At 34.9% G+C, this 7860-nt stretch overlaps 1 protein-coding gene and 1 long non-coding RNA gene across 6 annotated transcripts in view; one reads left to right on the forward strand and one right to left on the reverse strand.

Annotated features, from left to right (window-relative positions):
* The window catches only part of LOC136844912 (uncharacterized), a 511857-nt gene that overhangs the window by 54537 nt on the left and 449460 nt on the right, over window positions 1-7860 (reverse strand). Inside the window, exon 4 of one of the 2 annotated variants that reach the window (XR_010855006.1) lies at window positions 2418-2457. The exons of the other annotated variant lie outside the window; for it this stretch is intronic. This is a non-coding gene — a long non-coding RNA (uncharacterized lncRNA). The remainder of the gene's footprint in view (window positions 1-2417; window positions 2458-7860) is intronic. 2 annotated transcript variants of the gene reach the window in all.
* The window catches only part of LOC136844910 (calcium-binding protein P-like), a 46854-nt gene that overhangs the window by 22896 nt on the left and 16098 nt on the right, over window positions 1-7860 (forward strand). The window lies entirely within an intron of this gene.

The raw sequence follows: 7860 nt of genomic DNA on the forward strand, positions 1-7860 counted from the left end.
TGCACCTCATCCCCAGGGAGACTGTTCCATAGTGCAACAGTGAGGAATAAACGACCTCTGGAACTGAGAACTGACTCAATAGTAGAGAAATGATCAACTATTTGTGACAGCGCAACCGTCACAAGCAGGGTGTACAATCTCTAATCAAATTACAGGTAAAAGAATACAATTACAATTTCATAATGAAACATAAATATAGTGCGGCAAATTATCAAATATTTACGAAATATTTAACATTTTCATTACGATAATACTTCTCAAACTCGGAAGTCCTCGAAAAATATACTGATTTACTTCATACTAATTTACTGGAAGCATCCCTGTATGAATATTTCGTGTCAAAATCAAAGGTAAATATATAAAATTGATAGTTTTGCTCAACAATACTGAAGGAATGTTATCAAGGGAAACGCGTTAATTTAAAAAAAAATCCACTGAATTCCACCAAGTAACAAAATATTAAATCAACAAATAAATGAAAATTGAACTTCATCGAAAAAGTATGTAATTAAAAATAAAAACTGAATAACATCATAATATATGATACACGAAAAAAAGGCTGTATAAACAGACGATGGAACTAATAAATAAATAAATCAATCAATCAATCAATAAATAATAATAGACACTTAGCAAAGGATGCTGCTCTTCAACGGAGCCACCTGCTCTTGTATGGGTGACCTTCTCGGCGAGACGAACCCCATGGCATCAGTAACTGACGGTGATTGACTGAGTAAATAAACTGGCGTTACGGCGAGCTAAACGATGTTGCCTTGCTGCCAATCAAAGAGGGAAGCTGCTCGAACGTTTAAAGGGATTGACTGATTTTACGCTACAACCTGGCGTCACAACAACTTGTGGTTACCCCTCATGAAAAGGAAAGGCGATGGCTGTATAGATGGAAATAGCAATGATTTATTATTATTATTACTGTATTATTCAAAAGAACAACAATGATTCATTATTACTATTCAAGGTGTGCATCACTTCCTTTAATTTAAAATGGCCAAAGGGTTTTTAGAATAATTACGAAGAATTGAATGCGTAATGAGACAAAAAAAAAAAAAAAGAAGCAGGAACAAAAGGACTCTCGCTTTAAAAAGTGGAAAGGAAGACAAGAACATGAACTCTGACACGCTATTGATTTGGATGTGGACGGAAACCGTTACTACTGTAGGCATTAAGGATAATGGTGGTGATTACAAAATTATTTTAGCGGGTGTATACTGGGGCAAACTGATGATTAAGTTGTGTCAATAATAAAATTCATTAAACACTCCCTTTATATTATAACAGAAAAATCTTCAAGCAGTATCTTCAACTTAACCAAGCAACAGCCTGGAAGGAGATGCGACGTTGCATTAAACATCCTTTACAAATAGATTATTCAGCGCACGCTTTCAGCAAAAGCGTGTTATATGGAAAACTATACTCTAAACATATCAGAGACACAGGTACTGTAAAACCACCTTTAAATACTGAAATATTTACTCAACAAATCGAAGGAAAATCTGCCGACCACCCGACCACATGTTGACGGGCGAGGAATCACACAAGTGTTGGTACATCACACCGTCACGTGTCAGGTGTCTATAACATTTGTTGGTTAAGCCCATGTCAATAAGACAGTTAACAAGCGGTTATGCTTAGAGGTTGAGTATTATGGAATGCGGTATTTTCTTATTGGATGGCGAAATCAAAATCTGTCCTATGATTCATCTCTCTCTCTCTCTCTCGATATGAACATATACGTTTATCCATATTCAAAATAAACAATACCCTATATAAAGACTATACCACACTGCAAATTATGAACCGAGTTACCTGCGAGAGGAACCAAAGAGCATAAAACGAGAAATACTTTCTTCAAGAGTTCAAAGGCTTCTTTCTCGCCTCTTCCACAGCCCTGCTGTCTGTCGCGTGAGAGAAACTTTTAATCTTTTTTTTATTTAATGACAGCATGCCTCCGAAATGTGGGCCATCTTGAACTCTTTTCGGGTGAATCACCTTTGCTTTGCGCAGCGCTTCTGTTGGAAGTGGAGCTGAATGCAAAGATAGTATGCTGAGGCTCTATTTTTTTTACTCCAAAACGTAGGACATCAGTAACTTTATCTAAATCACTTTCGATTTATACAGTGAGTCTTCTCGAATCAGAACTGAACGTGCGCATAAGCAACATGCCAAGTTTATTTCATTACCTGTATATTCTGTATGAAATACTCGCTTCATTCGACAGTTTTTTGGTCTATGGCATTGGAAGTACATACTACTCTTTTCGAGTAAAATGGGAACCGAGTTTTATGTAATAATTAAGACTGAAAACTAATCAAATTAATATATAAATTAATAATCCAGATAAGTACATAAATTTATACAAAGTAAAAACTAGGTAAATATAAGTATAAAGTTTGAGTTACCATCAACAGCATTTCTTGGGTATGATGACTTGCCAACCACCTACCAAGAAAGAGACATTACTTTTAGCAAGTCAGAACGATAGGCCTTTTTTTTTTTTTTTTTATCTTTTATCAGTGTCAGAACGATATTTAATAGTTTTGGTAACTCTTAACAGTCAAAAGTGCTTGAATAACAGAAATGACGGTTGCGTGCTGTTAGTCTGATATGCTGCACCAGGACATGTTTCCAAAATCAATACAGAACGAACCTAGGAAAAAATAATGCATTTCGGTAAAATGTAGCGCAGATAAGTTTCCAAAACAGGAATACAGAATTCTTATACCATTGATCAAGCGTGAATACACACGTCAGTGTCTGTCAAGCGGTAATGTGTTAAAAAAATATCGAAAATCCAATAAAGGACATAGGATTTCGAGCAGTCTACCCTTATCCAATGGAAATCAATAAACACTCGCTACGCAATACGACTCTTTAACACAAAGTGCACGGACATGAGAACAGATATAGAGTGGTGATGCATTTACCACTTTCCATGTTGCTCTTGGCCACCATAATGCCACTCCCACTGCGATTAGTCATCCCAGATGTTAATAAAGAGAATTCATTCATTAGGCTGGTCTTCGTCAGAGAGAGAGAGAGAGAGAGAGAGAGAGAGAGAGAGAGAGAGAGAGAGAGAGAGAGAGTCTGCATACATAAACGTCAAAAATGTTTAAGGCAGTTCAGTTATCGATGCACTGTCCAACCACGCACAGTTAAAAATCAGTTTAAAAACTACACATGAGCGCGTGCACACACATACATACATATATACATACATATATATACATATATATATATATATATATATATATATATATATATATATATATATATATATATATATATATATATATATATATATGCATATATACATACGTGTATATATTCTTATACGTGGTGTCTTTTCTATTCACACACATTCATACAAATCATTGCATTATATATATATATATATATATATATATATATATATATATATATATATATATATATATATATATATATATATATATACTGTCTATCTATGTATTTATCAATATATCTATCTATCTATCTATATATATATATATATATATATATATATATATATATATATATATATGTATATATATATATATATATATATAAAATGAGAGCGAGAAAACGCATAACAAGAATAAAATATTTCAAACCTTTCTGAATAACTGTAAGGAAAGCAAAAATATTACGTCGTCAACAGACTTCCCACGCCATGGATGATGACCGTAATTTCTCCTGGTCGAAAAACATTGGAAATTCTCCCGAAACACGAACATAAGAGATTGAACGTTGGAAGGCTGAAACGAAAACGCAATTATGCATATCTAGTATCTCAAGGGAATCCTGGTGGAAGTTTTGGAAGTCTAAATTACTACTGTTTTCACTGAGTCACATTTGTAAATTCTTACAGGGCTAGTTTAGATTAAACCGGCCTTATCGACACGTTACGGTCCTTCCCCATAGGCCTGATGTAGACCACTGAACTCTAGCTACCAACAGAGACGAGTCGTCCTAAGAAATCTGTTCTTTAGTGAGAGTTGAAAATTCAAGCACGATTCATCTTGCAGATAGTGGACAGCTAGGAACGAATATAAAGTGAAAGTCAGAAAGTATTTCACCAAAGAGACCGCAACGGAATTTCAGTACCACCAGCCGTGTGCTACGAAAGGCACACTGTGGGGCAACCCCTATTCCCCTCCCAAACTCTCATGGGATTTTATAAATGACAACCATAAACTCATGCCAATCCGGGTCCGAATAAAATAGGAGAACTTGTAAAATGGCAAATGTTACTGCAACTTTCAACTAGCCTTATCTGTCAACAAAGGGCCATAATGAGGTCCAAAAGTAAGTAAAACCTGGAAGCCTAAAGGAAGTGAAACCAGAGGTGCCAAAGTGTTCATAACCAAGCTTGTCTTATAACAAAACCACAAGCCTGTTGTATATGCTATCATCTATCCTTTACTCCAAGACATATAACTGTTTAAATATTACATTTTGACCTCGCTGATCCCACTTGATCATGGGGGCACGGGGCTTAAACTACCGTTTTCAAATCTGCTTAGACTTTTATTTGATATATTACTTGGCTACGCTCCAAAACAAGCATTTCATCATAACCCCTTGGACTTCAGTTAACCGCAGGGTGGAGTGGAATGAGTGTTTCCTTCATGTACTTATTAACTTTTTAAGACCTTTCATTTTATGTACAGTAAAGCACGACGTATTTTTTTTTAAACATTTCCACACTGAAAAGAAACAGATTTCCACCTTGAAGAGAAGCAGTGAACACTGAAACTCTGACATTTTTAACCTTGACCTTTTCTTTTCATCATGCATTACGAACCCTGGCCCAGGGTTCGCACACCAGGGACGAATGATGCACGTGAACTCCAGGATAACATTAAATCTTATCACACTATATAGCTTATGAAAGGAAATATCTTACTGCAGACTAAATCAGTTAACGGGACGCCCACACCGAGGGTAAGGCGTTTGATAGCTTTTCTTCACAACAGTGCAAGAGACCTAAGAATGAAAGGAACTCCACATGTAGCACACAAATTGCGTCGATGAAATACAACGCTGATCAAATTTCATTGTACTGTTGCTGAGCATTTTAATCCAACTGAATATGACTGGTAAACTGTATCTATCTAGAATTCAAAAGATAGGTTGCGGTATGAGAATAGTAATAACAAGCCAATTTATAAACAGGACCAATAACCATAAAACTGGGAAAATTAATCGAAATACAATGACGTTTTTAGACAACAATGAAGAACGAACTAAAGAAAAAAAACGGAGAGAATAAATAAAAAAAAATAGAACATGAAACAAAAGTACGACAAGGCCAACAGAAATCTATATAACAGAATGAAATAAAAGGATTAGAAATGAACCCGGAAATTAAAAAAAATACACTTGAACAGAGGCCCATCGAAATGAAGAAAAAATTTAAGCTGTCATGTTGCATAGCCATCGATCCTGAGGAGAGAGAGAGAGAGAGAGAGAGAGAGAGAGAGAGAGAGAGAGAGAGAGAGAGAGAGAGAGAGAGAGAGAGAACTGCTTGCTGGGTCGTGGAGGACCCTCGGTCATTTTCTGGGTGAATTTTTAATATCATTAGATTGACTGAATTTAGGGGACGGGGTCTGTCGTCTATAGGATAAACTTAGGCTTCAGTGAAGAATGTTAAGGACATACATACACACTCATACATATATATATATATATATATATATATATATATATATATATATATATATATATATATATATATATATATATATATAAACATATATGTACATAAAGACAAAATCCATGAAGGAAAGAAAAACAATGGAGTGCTGCAAGGCCTTTTGACTTATAGTCTGCTAAGTAAAGGACAGTAAGTCGAAAGGCCTTGCAGCACTCCATTGTTTCTCTTTTCTTCGTGGATTTTGTCTTTATTTATATATTCATCAGGTTCCATATTTTCGTGATTCAGTTACACACATACACATATATATACACATACATATACACATATAAATATATAAATGCTTGTGTATATATATGTATTATATATGTATATATATATAAATAAAAATATATAAATGCTTGTGTATATATATATATATATATATATATATATATATATATATATATATATATATATATATATATATATATATATATATATTATATGCATGTCATACGACTCGTCTCACAAGGAAAAGGTGAAAAATCGAACACATTAAGATATCTTTTGTTTAAACCTACTGCGCCCGCGTTGACCTGAGTAACGAATTATGCAATATGTATATGTTCGACTGTGAATGGTCGCCTTCAAGGTAGTTATCAGCACAGGGTTTGCAACCTAATTTTCTGAAAACCAAAAAGGCAGCATATACATAATTCTCAGTGGAATATGCACGGATACTAATCACTGCTTATTTATTTTTATTTCTTGTAACAACAATAACTCTGAACTAAAACATTCAACTGTATTTCAAAGCTTAATTGAAAGGGTTACGGGTTTGGGTCTTGTTAGAATGAAAATTGAAAATAAGCTTAGACTAATGTTGTCTTAGATATGTATAAAATCTTTGAGGAAAAATAAAAGCTATAATTAACTGAAAATTCATCCCTAAGAAAAAGTTACCCATAAACGCCAACGCTTTATTCAAGCTTCACTGACTGAAAATTAAGACTACGTCACGGACGATCCCAGACAGACATCAATACTTAATTTTAGCTACAAGGGGGTGCCCCAAGATATTCATTTACTTAAAGTTGAGATGTTAAGTATATCCAAATTTATTAAAATCGTTTTAAACCGCAAATCAACGGACAAAATATAACAAAGTTTATCAATCCCCACTTGTCATACATGTGTGTTGCATGTAACATTCAAATGAAATCGATAGGATTAACAGCAAAGAACCTCGCCGATTACAATTATGCAAATATTCTTAACCTTCAGAGACTATTAACAGCAGATGTTTAGTCCCGCAATTCATATGCATTTATACAAGAAGTGACATGAATGCGAATCTCGAACGTCACACCCATTTATTCAATCTTCCTCGCCAGCGACTAGGGCTGGGTTCGACTCCCGGCGGTCGCATAAACTACTGTACACTTTACCTATATTGACTTAAGCGGTACACTAGATAGTCAGCAGTTTGTCGACTATGATGGGCTGCAGCTAGGGTGGAGTAAATGCATGGGGTTAGCAACTCTTCCTTAAAGACTTGCTTAGAACCTAGATGTGAACACCCTCTGGAGTCAATCCCATTTGAGAAGAAAAGCGATAAATACATACATACATACACACACACACACACACACACACACACACATATATATATATATATATATATATATATATATATATATATATATATATATATATATATGTCAGATTGTTATTTAATCTTTCGCTCCTAAGAAGGACCTCAACCTTGATCTTGACCTTATTCGCCACTTTGGTAGCATTAGTGGATTATGCATACCAAATATAATGAATCCATATTGCATAGTTTACAAATCGTAGCCGAAGTCAATCATCACTTCATTCTTCACTCTAGTAACACTAACGGATTATCATATCAAATGTAAAGCCTCTATGTCTGTGTGTTCAAAAGCTATGGAAGGAGAATACATACATACATAAATTATACACACACACACACACACACTAGCTGACCAACCTGGCACTGCCTGGGAAAACTCTGAATGACAACCGATAAACTCTCTCTCTCTCTTTCCCTCTTTCTCTTCCTTAACACCCCTCTACTCTCTCTCTCTCCTAATCAGCTCAGTGGTCTGGTTAAACTAAGGTATATATACTTAACTCTCTCTCATCCTTTCCTGTTAAGATAGTTGCTTCAGTTACAGTGC

The sequence above is a fragment of the Macrobrachium rosenbergii genome, chromosome 13 (genome assembly GCF_040412425.1).
Source record: "Macrobrachium rosenbergii isolate ZJJX-2024 chromosome 13, ASM4041242v1, whole genome shotgun sequence".
In the NCBI taxonomy this organism is placed as follows: Eukaryota; Metazoa; Arthropoda; class Malacostraca; order Decapoda; family Palaemonidae; genus Macrobrachium; species Macrobrachium rosenbergii.